Source organism: Lissotriton vulgaris, chromosome 1_1 (genome assembly GCF_964263255.1).
Source record: "Lissotriton vulgaris chromosome 1_1, aLisVul1.2, whole genome shotgun sequence".
NCBI classification, from domain to species: domain Eukaryota; kingdom Metazoa; phylum Chordata; class Amphibia; order Caudata; family Salamandridae; genus Lissotriton; species Lissotriton vulgaris.
This window is the reverse complement of record NC_141685.1, coordinates 843,597,987-843,611,356: the sequence shown is the minus strand read 5'-3', so window position 1 is coordinate 843,611,356 and position 13,370 is coordinate 843,597,987. Positions and strand designations below refer to the sequence as shown.

The following is a 13,370-nucleotide window of genomic DNA, read 5'->3' as shown; positions in this document are numbered from 1 at the left end:
ACTCAAAGCAGGCGGAAGTAGGGGAAAAGAAAATGATAACTCAAGTTGTTATCATCTTATTTTCCCTTTGTGTCACTGCAAAAAAGCAGTGAGGCGATGCTTCTTCCCCATAGCCGAGGAGCCGCCACTGGACTTTCAGGTACACTTTGAAAAGGGGGAATTGTATTAGTGAGCTAGTGTGATAGGCACTGTGTGGCGTGACGTGCACGAGCAACATTACAAAAATAACTGTCATTATAATAGCTTCAATTAACCTCCTTGTGACTTGATAGTTGTGAAGTGTGCTGCCCTCGTCGCTAGCACATTTCGTCCATTTGCAAAGCTGTGCATAAAACGTAGCATGGCTGGTTAAGTAAACGGTGCTCAAATTTTCCGACCGAGAAGGATGAAAGGCGGAGCCAACCCCTCTGCATTTAAATCTGCGACATGCGATTCACACAAAGAACTCAGCCGCAAGCGCCTGAGTAACCTCCCTATCTCGTTGGAAGAAACGCACGAATAAAATAAAGGGAAAAAATCTCGTTTGAGAATCGAGCCGTTCGCAGAGCAAGAGATTTAGAAGACATAAATATTTAGAAATAAAATAGTCAAAAAGGCAATTGTGAGTGCCATGCAAGCTTCAACGCTATGACAAACGAATAACCGGGGGGTAAGAGTAGAACATTGGGGGTCTAGCTGGGTGAATGAAGATTCCAAAACCCCACCCACTTGTCTGTCTGGCAGGATGACTTCAGACCCTGTCTTAGCTCATCGCTGTCACTGTGAGATCCTTCAGTCCTACTGCACTGACGGGGAAGCATCTCATTAGGGCCGAACTCAGGCCCAATAGAAAGGCGGCAGGCGTTGCACCCCAGCCAATAGGAGGGCTACCTAGCCCCCACGTGGCCCTGCCTCCCCTGCCTTTGGCAGGCACTGTATTTAGTTCATTTCAGGACTGCAGAGAGTGCAGCTGGGCTGCGTGGTGCACAAGTGTCTGCCTTTCATACTGACTTTTCAGGAAGATTGTGCGCATTCTTGCTGTAGCGATGGCGGTCCTGCACCAGCCCCAACACTCTCTCTGTCGAGCAGAGGAGTGCAGCCAGAAACAGTAAGTAGCGCCTTCTTCCTCCGTGAAGCCGGGGTGCCGGGGGCAGACTCCTCTTTGTCAGAATGTGAGTGCTCAGGGCTGGGTGTCCCGGGGGAGCTTTCTGTTGGGTACCCCCGCGCCCCCATCTGCTTTTCATTAAAAAACGATCACATCTATCAAAGCCATCTCGGGCACAGGCTCTGCTTTCAGGCTGGTTCCCACCATGCACGTAACGATAGATCGAAAATATTTTTCAAAATGTAATCGGGGAAAAATGCATAGACCGTATTTTCTGGTGTGTCAGATGTGACCAGTGGTGGGAAAAAAACGACGAAGACGGGGATAAGAAACACTTCCCTGGCACTTCTTAGCTGCGAAAAGCTACAGGGTGGGGCTCTTGATGCTTTGATTTAGTTGATTGTGAACAAGGGGTGCCTTGCCCCCGATTTATGTACACTTATATCACTACCCGCAGTAGAACCAATAATTGTATTAGTTGTCGTGTGTATGTGTGTGTGTGTCTGTGTGTGTGGTGTGTGCGTGAGAGAGTATGGAGAGAGGAAAATTATATTTTTTCTGTGAAATGGATGCTCCATTACGGGAGGAGTTCTGGTGACAAAGTACACAAAGACGGCTTTTTGTATTTGTTATATGCATGTTTATTTCGGGTGCTATTAGCTTTAATAATATACGTGTCTTCCGCAGGATAATGTTTATTGAAAACAGTAATTTACACACTGGACAGTGCGGTTTGGTTGCAATTAGTAACAATACCAACTTGTTCAGTAATGTTAGTCACAAGGTGGGGGTTTTCTGATCACTTAGTCACAAGGTGGGGTTTTTCTGATCACTTTATGAGACTCCCAACTGTAGAAGAGAGAGGCTTTCCAGCTGCCCTCTGTAATGATCAGCTAACAATGGACCCAGATCTGCAAGTTGAATGGTAAGGTTTTTGTTCACCTTTCTCTGTAGAGGAAGTTGATTAAACAAGGGGCAGAGAAGGGGATGGGCACTGATGCTTTAATTTTTGTGAAGCATTTGTATGCTTTACAGACCAGCCCTTCAGTGCTCCATAACCACAGTTCGCAGGAGTGATGCCATTTCTGAACAGCAAGGATAATAATTCATGGCTATGACATCACCCCAATGAAATATGGGTTTCGAAACCACAGTTTCTCTTCCTTAAGAAAAGTAGACTGGCAGGTACTATCACACACACATACACCGACACACACACACACACACACACAATGCCACACACACAGCCACACACACTCACACACACACACACACACACACTCTCTCACACACACTGCCACACACTCAGTCACACACACTCAGTCACACACACCGACACACTCTCTCGCACACACGCACACTCACACACACATACATACACATATTCACCCACTACTGGTTTACCAGGAATGAGTGTTACAACTACAATACGAGCAAATAGTCCAATAAAAATCCTAATGCATAAAGCTGCTATTGTTCGAGTAATCGCTTTTCACATTGTGCATGCTTTTTTTATCTGCACAACATTATCGGTTCACCAAAGCAAGGGGTGTAGGCGAGGTAGTGTGCGGTGAAACACAGCTGCACGATGTGTCTTTTACACCAGATCACACCACCGCCTGGTTGCCCGCTGTAAGTGTTTTGCACACGAAGTGAACTCTGGTGCTCGGCTGCTGGGGACTGTGTTTGTTCCGATATCAGCTCCAACTGGAATTATCAAAAGTCACACACATATTTAGCGTGTTTCACAATGATGCTGTTTTTTTCGCCAGCAAAGTGAGTGTTGATTACGTTGGTCTTAAAAGAGAATCTAGAGTGTTCCACAAAGTGACCAAAGGGCGACCTGTGGTTTCTCAACAAAGGAAAAAATAAATGGTTTATGAGACGCAGACATCAGTGAGTCTGAATACCAAAAATGGACTATCTGTATCATTAAACACCGGGCTGTACACGTCACCCCATGTCTTGAAGGCTTCAAGTCCCCACTCCGAAGATCTCATTTTACAAACCATTGCATTTTCAAGCCACTGGAATGTTGCGATTTTAAGGCTGCCATGTTTTGTTAGTAATTGTGGGTTTACCACATAACCCATCATCCGCCGTATAATCTGCAGATTTTAACTAACCTAAAAATGTTGTTCTTAGTTCAAACGTATCAAAAGTTCCTAAAAATGCAGTGACAAGTGTACCACGCAGTGGCAGGTCTTCTGGCAAGGTTGACTGGTCCCTTTTATGCTGCTTTTTGTTGTATTTAGGTGTTAAACTGGTGCTAACGACGTGAACACTTCTGCCCAGACATTGTTTGCTGTTCGAAAAGGCCAAAACATGGAAGTCATATCACAAAAAATGACACATTACGCAGCAAAATTCCAAATCATTCACTAAATGTTGTCCAGTTGCCTTTGTCTCTACATAACACTTAGTTTTGAGTTGCACCACACATTATTGGGTTGTTAATATCTCTACCCCTTTTGTGATTGTCATTATCTCTAAAGAAAACATAGTCATTTGTGAATATCACAACATATTGTGCAGTTATGTCAACACTTACGCAGCAGTCTGTACCTGTGTAGGTATCAGGAACTATCATGTGGGTGCCTGTCGTGGTTGTGTATCACTATCATTTGCTGTATGTGTGTTATGTAATGGCGTATTAGGGATTTGTACATGTTTCTGTTACTAGCACAACTTTGTATTCAGCCTCTGCATTATGTATCACTAAATATCAAGTTTTGTTTATCTCAAAATATCAAGAAGTTAGCTGCATGTACCATTTGAAATTGTGTAGAGATACATGCATGTCTAAACATCTAGAAGTTACTTGCCTGCATCATTATACAGCATGTGGCTGCACATAACAGCATCGTCTGAAGTTCTATTTATCAGTAACTGTGTAGTTATTTTTCAAAATAGTTTGTGCAGTTGTGTGTGTTACCCAATTGTACGCAGAGGTCGGTGCCACTGCATATCATGTACGATTTCCTGGTCTACAAAATCGAATGATGTTCCCTGTTTCTCCAAATACCATATTGCTGTGTGGTTGTGTTCATCATAAAATCCTAAATAATTTTCTGTTTTTTCATCACTAACATTGCGTAGCTGCCCTTCAATAAACGTTGCATTTGTCTGGCACATCAACTATTGTGAATTTGGGATAACACTAAATAGGTGGGGGCCTGGGCGTCTGTGTTAGAAGGTTGTCGGTAGTTATACATTTTAGGCGTCGCAGAATTTCTTTTAGTTGCAGCGTTTTGTATCAATAAAGCTCTTGTTTTAACTTTTTTTTTTGTAGCTGCCCATACCACTAAAGCTCGTGTGCTGCTCTGTATTACTGAACCGGAGTTGCCAATATCCTCAAATGCCCTTTAGTTTAAGTACCCGGAAGGAACACCTGCAGTGGTTTTAAGGTGGCCCTGGCATGGGTGTGCGGATTTTCCTTCTCCGAATGCCATCTTTTCCTGCCTCTTTGTCCTCGCCTCGCCTCCGCCTCCCCCAGCCGCCGCCCACTGCGCGCCCAGACACCTGAAGGCGAGACATAATGACCAACAGAGCCCCAGCCAGTCTGGAGCGCGGCCAGCTTTTTTTCTTCTGAACAATCAGAGGCCCGCACGCAATGCGCTGACAGTCTTTCTTCTTCCTTCCCGGCTGCGTACGGTGCGCGGTGAAGGAAGTCTGCGCGCTACGCAAGAAGGGCTCGAGACAGCCGTACGCCCTCGTCGCGCGCTGTGCACGCGGTACGTGAGAGAGAGAGGCCTTCCCACAGCCGTCACTCACCCAAGGCACTCACGTGTAAGTCAGCAGTAAGGAACGGGGGGCTGGCTGTAAATTGTGAATGCGTAACTGTGTGTTATGGTCCTGAAATGCCTTCGATAGTTCCAGGGACATGGCAAACTGCATATGGCATGTACCAGGTGGCTATCTATGCTATACACTATGGTCAGGGCCATTAGAATTATTTATGCGTCAGGAGAGGACCACATTATGAAGTAGAGTTGAGTAAATTATGCCGCAACCAAACGCAAATTATGCGGTATAATGCAGCTAATTTTTTGTCAGATTTGCTTCATTGTTAGACATGTTCACATTGTCTGGGTAAAGTTTCAAACTCTTTATTTCCAGATTACGACTCCGGCAATGCGCTACTTGCCCCTCAAATAAATCTCTGTTGTCGAAGCTACAGGTCGTGCAAAATACAGCGGGGTGGGTGATTTGTAATCAACCACCCAGATCAGCTTCTGCTTCCTTTCTACAATCCCTTCACTGGCTCTGAGTAAAGAACAGGACAGTATTCAAAATGTGATGCATAACCTATAATGCCCGGCTGGGCAAGGGCCCTGAGTATCTTTGTCACAGGCTCAAGTGCTATCACCTTGATAGGAATTTACGTTCTAGTGAGAAGGAGCTACTGGTAGTCCCCCGCATTTGACGACCCAGAGGAGGTGGAAGATCGTTCTCCTTCTACCTGGCTCCTACCCTTTGGAACAAACGGCCATTTCATGTGAGAACCTTCCCTGACTATAATAAACTTAGGAAAGCTCTAAAACTGCGATGTTTTAACCCAGTTTCAACTTGTTGTACAGACTGTGCGCCTTGATACCCCATAGGGTGTGATTTGTGTGCTTTATCAAATAAATTCATTCATTCACTCGAACACTCAAGCATAGTAATAATCAATTTTACAGTGACCAGTCAATATTAGCAAAGGGCTTTCTATTGTTCAGCAACATGTACTGCTGTCTGTTTAGTAACATTTGATCCGCTTGAGCTAGAAATGCTTTTTTGTTAAAATCCAAAGATTATGCAGCAGATGGTTAATTATGTGGCAAATGTGGCTAATGGATAAGTATGGGGGATATTTTGCTGTTGCAGAATCGCCTAATTCCAGTGGCCCTGACTATGGTTCTATAATTGTCTTAAGAGGTTATGGAGCATATAATAAATCAGAAGACCACTGGATGAGTGGTTTGTAAATGACAACCGAATTCTGAGGTGAGTTTAATGGTTCAAAATACAAGACTTGTATTGGCTGTTTCAGGACCACTGCAATTATGCGATTGTGTGGCTGCTGCAATTTCCACATAATTATAGATTTTCCGCATTTGCCATGTAATCCATCATCTGTCTCATAATCTGCAGATTGCAGCAAAAAAAGTTTCTCGCTCAAACGGTTAAAAAATGAATAAAAATTTGACGATGTGTGCTGCCACACAGTGAAAGGCCCTTTGCAAAGCTGGACTGGTCTCCTTTCTGTTGATTTTTGCTATATTCGTGTCTTAAACTTGTACTAACGAGGTTCAACTAATTCACAGAGTATGATGCCACGTTTAAAAATGATGAAATAATGAAGTAATACTTTTACAAAATGTGCCGCATTATGCTACATACTTTGCCTTTTCTTGCTGCATAATTTACTCAACTCTGCCACATAATTTGACCCTCTCATGCCACAAAATTCCAGTGGCCCTACCTATACTGTACAATAGCCCTATAATGTGGTTACCTAATAACCCTCAAGACCATAGTTTGAGTGGTTTATTGGTTTATAAATGTCACCTGAACACAGAGGTCGGATTAAAGGATACATATGGTTTGCTGAGAAACAGTTTTGATATTTGTATGTTTTTTCCACATGTCTCAAAGGCTGAAAGCCCTAATTTACTGGATCACATCATTCCCTCGTATCACAGAGCATAATTCCCAGGGTGATGTTCAGTTCTAAATTACATATTTTCAGACCACTGCCAAACATAAAACAGGCATCCTTAATAGGTAATATTCAATCACATAATTACATTTAACAACGATTCCAGATTGCAGGGTGTATACATTGCCAAAGCACAGACCTAGTATGTAAATTATGACTGATTAAGAGCGAATGGCTAATTTACCTGTTAGCCCCCACTGGGATTGGCAAAATGAGCATCAATGAACAGAAGGTAAAATGACGTAATTTAATAATAGCCTTCTGGGTGTACTGCCTGGCAGACTGAATGACATCTGGCATACCTAAGAATCACCTACGTCCTGTGAATGCTGGGGCAGATGTTTCGACATAGTGGTGTTTACATCCAACCTCCAATGCTTGCTCCATCACCCATCATATTCCTGCAGAGAGGTTTCCTGATCTTATGGTTTCTTTGTTTTCTGAAATGTGCGGTAAAGCTGTTGGTTGAAATACCGATTGTTTTGGAAGAACTGCCATATGGTAACTGATTTGCGTGGAACTGTGTTGCTCATTTCAGAAGAAATGTGACTGGTCTATGCAACACTGCTGGTGTGTAAGAGCGCTGCGTGGAAATACTTGCAGCCATTTTGAAGTTTCTGCAGACCCCATCCCCCATGTCGAGTAGATGCATATATATATATGCGGCTTTCTTAAAACAAATATGGGCTTCCTTATCACTTCTATCCACATTCCAGGCAGGGACAATTCTAATGTAAACGCGGGGTACAGTTACAAAGAATGGAAGGAGCTAAGAAGTTTATTTTATTTTATATGTCATCATTTGAGATACATGGTATCCTGTAAAATGGTTGTGCTTGGCTTAAATGGAAATTATATTCTTCAGATAGCGTTTGTTTACCAGTGAGGATTATATTGTAATTGCTTCTATATAGCGCTTACCACCCCAGACGAGGCATCGAAGCGCTTTTTCGGCGAATAGCGCCCTACTTCCTAACCCATAAAGCAGGGCTTTAAGTGGGATGAAAAAACTGGGGGGTCTCTCAAAGGGGCGTGGTCAGTGTAATTGGGGGCGTGGCTTTAAATCACTTACGCAAAAAAATCTGTGCTTAGCATAGTGGGCCGCCCGACTTGTAATTTGCTGTTTACGTCATTGCATCAGGATATTTGATACAAGTAACATCATACCTACAATAAGTAAGTAATATTGGCTTTGTCAATGGTTATTACTTGCAGAAGATAAATAAGCTGCAACTATAACTTGTATATAATATTGACAAAGCTTCCAATTAAATCCTTGGTGACCCTACCACAATGTTGCTGCTCCTGAGTTTCAGAAAGAGAAGGGAAATCCAGAAAGAAAATGACTCTTAAAGGATTTCCCTTCCCCCACAACGCTCCCCTGGCATGACGTCATGCTGTAACTTCTCTACTTCTGAAAAGTGAACAGTGTGAGCAGCGCACATCCATGTGCCTGGTGCGGTCTCGAAACGGGTCTCTATCAGGCTTTGTTTTGAGCCATGGCACTTTTTTCTGGACTGCAGTGACAGCAAACAGCGGTCATTGCAGTCTGGGAAAAAAAATGGGCTGCCTGTGTCAGGGCTCAAAACGGAGCCCGATAGCGACCCGTTTCGAGGCCCCCTGAAAAAAACTGCCGGTGCTCAGACCCCTTCAGACCCGGCCCACTTAAAGCCCTGCCATAAAGGATTAGTAGTGAATTAGTAAAGTGAAATATGAAAGTCATTTGAGTGGTGGATATGTTTGTCAGTTATTTGGATTGCATAGGATAGTGGAGGGATAGAAGATGGGGTGTTGAAGTGCTTTTTCGTAAAGTAGCACACTACTTCGGAACCCGTAAAGGATTAGTGGTGAAATAGGAAAATAAATTGAGTGGTGGATATGTTAGTCAGTTCATTGGATTGCATAGGATAGTGGAGGTATAGAAGAGAGAAAAAGGTTTGCATTTATATAGCGCTTGCGACCCCTGATGGGATATTGAAGGGCTTTTTCGGCGAGTAACACACTACCGCGGAATCCATAAAGGATTAGTGATGAATTAGTACAGAGAAATATGAAAGTATTTTGAGTGGTGGATATGTTAGTCTGTTATTTGTATTGAGGAGGATAGTTGAGGTATAGAAGAGGGATAAAGGTTTGCATTTATATAGCGCTTGTTACCCCTGATGGCGTGTGAAGCGCTTTTTTGTCGAGTAGCATGCTACTTCGAAACCCATAAAGTATAACCCATTAAGGATTGTTAGGTGGTGCCAAAAAGTGTTATCTTCCTAGGTCGGCATGGCCCATTTGCAGACTTCTTGTAGTTTCAATGTTGCAACACATTTCCTCCTCTGAGCAGAGCGTTGTCTCCAGTCACTATTTTGCACAATTCTTTATGACAAAGAATGTGTGAAGTTTGGTGTTGTGTGCTGTTTAGTATAAGTAGATATGTGCTGTGTTCTGGATTGTGCTCAATCCTTTACAATGAGAGAGATGTGCAGTGGCTTGTGTTGTGTGCTGTCCTGTGTAAAGAGAGGAGTGTGGTGTCCTATATGCTGTCCTGTGAAAGGATCAGTAGCGGCTCTTGGAGGGAGTGCTGCGGGATGGGGGGTAGTAAACTCTGGCATACGGCGATCGGAGTTAGGTAAAGAAATAAATAAATAAAAATGAATTAAATTGCGCCCGCTGCAAGGCCAAATGCGTTGCAGCGCGCGCAATTTAATTTGTTTTATTTATTTATTTCTTTACCTAACTCCGATCTGCCATATGCCAGAGTTTACTAACCCCCATCCTGCCCCTCCCCTGATCCGCACCACCGCCCGCAGCACTCCCTCCAGGAGCCGCTACTGGTAAGGATAAATGTGTGGGTGCACCGTGGTGTGTACTGGCCTACGGAGGAGGGAGGAGTGTGAGGTCCTGCGCTGTGTTCTTTCTTGTGTAAAGAGAGGTGTGTCCGGTGTCCTGTGTGCTGTCCTGTGTAAAGGGAGGAGTGTGGTATCCTGCAGCATACTTTGTTGTGTGCCGTGACCTGTGCAAAGAGCAACGAGTGTGATGTCAGATGTGTACTGCTCTGTGTAATGATAGAGGTGTGAAGTGTCCTGTGGTGAGCAGCCTTTACAACGCGGGTATTACCATGGCGCTGTTGGATAGGGAATAGTTTAATTTTCTATTCCAACACCTTCCCTACTGTAAAGTGGGCTGGAGTTGGAATAGAAAATTAAACAATACCACTATCCAGCGCTTACAGCGCAAGTCGTTGTAACGACTTGCGTTGTAAAAATAGCGTTGTAATGGCACGCGTGGTAATAGCCCGCGTTGTAGTGACATACAACCGTGTCCTGTACCCCACCCTTGCAAGGGCAAGGGTGTACGGTGCTTGTATCCTGTCCTTAAGGAGAGAGGCGTGCAGTGTCATGTATTGTAGAATGTTCTGTGTAAGGAGGGAGGCGTGCAGTGTCCTGTGTTGTGGGCTGTCTTGTGTAAGGATAGAAGCGTGCTGTGTCCTGTGTTGTGGGCTGTCCTGTGTAAGGAGAGAGGCGTGCAGTGTCCTGTGTTGTGGGCTGTCCTGTGTAAGAATAGAGGCGTGCTGTGTCCTGTGTTGTGAGCTATCCTGTGTAAGGAGAGAGGCGTGCAGTGTCCTGTGTTGTGGGCTGTCCTGTGTAAGGAGAGAGGCGTGCAGTGTCCTGTGCTGTGGGCAGTCCTGTATACAGAGAGATGTACGATGCCCTATACTGTATCCTGTGTAAGGAGAGAAGCGGGCAGTGTCCTGTGTTGTTGGCTGTCTTATGTAAGGAGAGAGGCGTGCAGTGTCTTGTGTTGTGAACTGTCCTATATAAGGGAGAGTGGCGTGCAGTGTCCTGTGTTGTGGGCTGTCCTGTGTAAGGAGAGAGGTTATGCAGAGTCCTCCGTATGGTAGGCTGTCCTATCGAAGGAGAGAGGCGTGCAGTGTCATGTGTTGTGGGCTGTCCTGTGTAAGGAGAGTGGCGGGCAGTGTCCTATGTTGTGGGCCGTCCTATCTAAGGAGAGAGGAGGCGTGCAGTGTCCTGTGTTGTGGGCTGTCCTATATAAGGAGAGAGTCGGTCAGTGTCCTGTGTTGTGGGCTGTCCTGTGTAATGAGAGAGGCGTGCAGTGTCCTGTGTTGTGGTCTGTCCTGTGTAGGGAGAGAGTTGTGCAGTGTCCTGTGTTGTGGGCTGTCCTGTGTAAGAAGAGAGGCGTGCAGTGTGCTGTGTTGTGGGCAGTCCTATATAATGAGAGATGTGTGAAGGCCTGTACTGTGTCCTGTGTAAGGAGAGATGCGGGCAGTGTCCTGTGTTGTGGGCTGTCCTGTGTAAGAAGAGAGGTGTGCAGTGTCCTGTGTTGTGGGCCGTCCTATATAAGGAGAGAGGCGTGCAGTGTCCTGTGTTGTGGGCTGTCCTATAAAAGAAGAGAGGCGTGCAGTGTCCTGTGTTGTGGGCCGTCCTATGTAAGGGGAGAGGCGGGCAGTGTCCTGTGTTGTGGGCAGTCCTGTATACTGAGAGATGTACGATGCCCTATACTGTGTCCTGTGTAAGGAGAGAAGCGGACAGTGTCCTGTGTTGTTGGCTGTCCTGTGTAAGGAGAGAGGCTCTCAGTGTCCTGTGTTGTGGGCTGTCCTGTGTAAGAAGAGAAGCGGGCAGTGTCCTGAGTTGTTGGCTGTCCTGTGTAAGGAGAGAGGTGTGCAGTGTCCTGTGTTGTGGTCTGTCCTGTGTAAGAAGAGAGGCATGCATTGTCCTGTGTTGTGGGCCGTCCTATATAAGGAGAGAGGAGTGCAGTGTCCTGTGTTGTGGGCTGTCCTGTAAAAGAAGAGAGGCGTGCAGTGTCCTGTGTTGTTGGCCGTCCTATGTCAGGAGAGAGGCCGGCAGTGTCCTATGTTGTGGGCTGTCCTGTGTAAGGAGAGAGGCGTGCAGTTTCCTGTGCTGTGGGCCGTCCTGTGTAAGGAAGAGGCGTGCAGTGTCCTGTGTTGTGGGCAGTCCTGTATACTGAGAGATGTACGATGCCCTATACTGTGTCCTGTGTAAGGAGAGGAGCGGGCAGTGTCCTGTGTTGTTGGCTGTCCTGTGTAAGGAGAGAGGCTCGCAGTGTCCTGTGTTGTTGGCTGTCCTGTGTAAAGAGAGAAGCGGGCAGTGTCCTGTGTTTTTGGGCTGTCCTGTGTAAGGAGAGAGGCGTGCAGTGTCCTGTGTTGTGGGCTGTCCTGTATAAGAAGAGAGGCATGCAGTGTCCTGTGTTATGGGCTGTCCTGTATAAGAAGAGAGGCGTGCAGTGTCCTGTGTTGTCTGTCCTGTGTAAGAAGAGAGGTGTGCAGTGTCCTGTGTTGTGGGCTGTTCTGCATAATGAGAGATGTGCGATGCCCTGTACTGTGTCCTGTGTAAGGAGAGAGGCGTGCAGTGTCCTGTGTTGTGGGCTGTTCTGTGTAAGGAGAGAGACGTGCAGTGTCCTGTGTTGTGGGTTGTCCAGTTTTAGGAGAGATTTGTGTTGTTCATGCCCCCACTTCAGTATTAGGAGAGGAGTGTCAGGTGTTTTTTACCCTTTCTTGTGTTAGGAAAGTGGTGTCATGTGCTGGCCTACGCAAAGGGGGGAATTTTATCCTGTACTCCATATTTAAATATTTAGTACACACCCATTAACCTTCTGTTACAGATTCAAAATTCGGCGCACCCGAACGCCAAGCAGGCCACGGATGTGGGCTGCTCAAGAAATCACCTAGGACCATAAGCATGAACACATTTTCCCATAGGCACATAAAGGGCAAATCCATATGATGCATCTGGCGCTTAGTCTTTCATATATATAATAATAAATATAGATAACTACTTATGGTTTGCAATAGGTATCTTTAAACATCATTCACACACGAAATCACCCATTTCGAGGGATTTCTCCCAAAATTAAGACACAGGGGATTTGTGGCATGCAATTGTTGATTCAGAGCTTTAGCGAATGTTTTGATGTTAGGTAAAAATCTCCCAATAAAGGGTCTCGCTGTGTTGTATAAAGCGCCATGGTGATTGCATCATTATAAGTGTCGGTCGTAAAGATAGATTTCTTCTGTATTTGTACTTTTTTTAATTCGCCATGTCATATTTTAGGAGCTCCCTCCAGTGTCAAAACCCTTTAAAGCCATTTGCCATCATAGGGAATGTAGGCCTCAATTCACCAGAAATTGTGCAGTGCTTGCATATCTGCAGCCATGTGCTGCTCAAATGAGCAAACATGGCGCACTGGGGTATTTGAGTGTGTGACAATGTTATCGTCAGCCATAATTGCACCAAGTACTCCATGTCTGTATGGTGCTAAAAATGTCTTAGAATTGCTCCATGTCGCAAAGCTGAGTGAGCGGTGTCATGCTTGAGTTCTCAACCGAAGGCTGAACGGCCAAACATTGAACATGTTGTGGCTGGAAATTTCATGCAGTCTTGCTTTAGTGTATTGGTTGGCCTTTTTGAAAAGTTTGGCGCTAAAATTAATGTTCCAAAAAGTCAGATTTTGCGTGAAATCCTGGTGATGTCCGAGCTGTTCAGCCCCATTAGAGTCCCATTTGACTAAAATATCGCAAGTATGGCTCTCTGTAAGGCAATGGGATTTAGCACT

General features: G+C 45.1%; 1 long non-coding RNA gene across 1 annotated transcript in view; it reads left to right on the top strand.

Moving 5' to 3' along the window:
- Positions 1–920: 920 nt before the first annotated feature.
- LOC147747999 (uncharacterized) overlaps positions 921–13,370 on the top strand; it is a 168,153-nt gene continuing 155,703 nt past the window's right edge. Inside the window, exon 1 of the long non-coding RNA XR_015308511.1 lies at positions 921–1,087. This is a non-coding gene — a long non-coding RNA (uncharacterized LOC147747999). The remainder of the gene's footprint in view (positions 1,088–13,370) is intronic.